This window comes from Microtus ochrogaster, chromosome 15, assembly GCF_000317375.1.
Source record: "Microtus ochrogaster isolate Prairie Vole_2 chromosome 15, MicOch1.0, whole genome shotgun sequence".
Lineage (NCBI taxonomy): Eukaryota > Metazoa > Chordata > Mammalia > Rodentia > Cricetidae > Microtus > Microtus ochrogaster.
In genome coordinates, this window is record NC_022017.1 from 27,985,301 (window position 1) to 27,987,347 (window position 2,047).

At 43.2% G+C, this 2,047-nt stretch overlaps 1 protein-coding gene across 2 annotated transcripts in view; it reads left to right on the top strand.

Moving 5' to 3' along the window:
- The window catches only part of Poldip3 (DNA polymerase delta interacting protein 3), a 29,322-nt gene that overhangs the window by 9,994 nt on the left and 17,281 nt on the right, over positions 1-2,047 (top strand). The gene's annotated exons all lie outside the window — the stretch shown is intronic.

A 2,047-nucleotide genomic window follows, 5' to 3' on the forward strand; every position in this document is an offset into this window, starting at 1 on the left:
GCCTGCCTCTGCCTCCCGAGTGCTGGGATTAAAGGTGTGCGCCACCACCGCCCGGCTCATTTCTTGTTTTTAAAGATTAATGTGTGCTAGCATTTAGATGAACCTGGTTCTGCATTTTGAGGCCTGACAGAGTGTATCATGCAGGGCAGGCCATATCCCCTCTCTTTAAAAGGTGAAACTCTGCCTACTTCTTTTTTCTTCCTCTTCCCCTTTCTCTCTCTGCATCCCTCTTTCTGCCACCCCTTCCCCCCTCTTTCCCTTTCCTTCCCCCACTCCCTTTATTGCACTAAAGCTCCCCACTCTTAAGCTCTGTCTGTATGGAGTCTTTGTCTCTCACCCACTGTGGTTTTGATTCGGACTCCCCACCGCCAAGGACCCTCTCGTGCAGACTTATTACAATGTGAACTGGTGTTTTGCCTGTATATATTCTGTGTGAGTGTTGGATCCCCTGAAACTATAGTTACAGAGAGTTGTGAGCTGCCATGTGGGTGCTGGGAATTGAACCCAGATCCTCTGGAAGAGCAGCCAGCGCTCTAAACCACTGAGCCTTCTCTCCAGCCCCCTCATTTCTAATTTTTAAAAACAATATTTTAGTTTTATCTTTTGTTTACGTGTATGCATGTGTTTATGTGCAGTGCTTGAAAAGGCTAGCAAGGAGCATCAGATCTTCTGTAGCTGGAGTTACAGGCAGTTGGTTGTGAGCTTCCTGGCACCAGTGCTGGTAACCAAACTCTGGTCTGGAAAAATATAGCAAGAGCTTTTAACCACTTCACCATTGTTCTAGCCTTCATTTCTAACTGTAGGAGTTGTTGAAATTGTGCGTTCTTGTTATTGCAGAGCTACTCTTTTTTTTTTTTTTTTAAGTTTTACTTATGTGTATGAGCATTTTGCATGCATGTATATAATGCATGCATGTACCATGTATGGGCCTGGTGCCCTTCAGAACTCAGAAGAATAGGGTATTGGATCACCTAGAATTACAGACGGTGTGAACCACCATGCCAGAGCTGGAAACAACCCAAGTCCTCTGTTAGAAAAAAAAAAAATCCCTTACCCACTGAGCTCTGTCTCCAGCCCCTGTGTGGGTTTTTATTTTTGTTTTCTGTTTTTTTGGTTTTTGTTTTTTCGAGACAGGGTTTCTCTGTCGCTTTGGAGCTTGTCCTAGAACTAGCAGGCTGGCCTCGAACTCTCAGAGATCCGCCTGCCTCTGCTTCCCGAGTGCTGGGATTAAAGGCGTGCGCCACCACTGCACAGCTGTTTTTTTTATATTATTATTATTATTATTATTATTATTATTATTATTATTATTATTATTATTATTATTATTATTATATAGCTCAGACTATCCTTGAACTCAGCAGCAGTCTTCTTGCCTCAGCTTCCTGAATGCTGTGGTTATGAACATTGCCATGCCTAGGTATTAAGTCTTTTTTATTTTTCAAGACAGGGTTTCTCTGTGTAGCGGTCCTAGCTGTCCTGGAACTCTCTTTGTAGACCGGGCTGGCCTTGAACTCACAGAGATCCACCTGCTTCTGCTTCCCAAGGCTTGGGATTAAAGGCATGTGCTACCACCATCCAGCATGGCTATTAAATCTTTATCTTCATTTTATAAGTTTTTATAGTGCTGAGACCTACATGTTGGCTCCCTTAGTCCTAGTGAGAGGTGTCTGCCTACATAGTGGCACCATTTGTTTTAAGAGGCAGCTTCACTGCCTTCTACACAGAAAACAGGAATAACAAATACCTCCAGGTACATAAAGGGTTGAAAGCATGATCAGGGATGAAACAGTCTTAACTTGTTGTGAACTAGCCATAATTTTTTGTTTATGACGCAAGTTAAAAGCCAGAGGTAAGAAAGAAGTTGGTGGGCTGGAGAGATGGCTCAGTAGTTAAGAGCATTGCCTGCTCTTCCAAAGGTCCTGAGTTCAACTCCCGGCAACCACATGGTGGCTCACAATCATCTGTAATGAGGTCTGGTGCCCTCTTCTGGCCTACAGACATACACAGACAGAATATTGCACACATAATAAATAAATAAATAAATAAA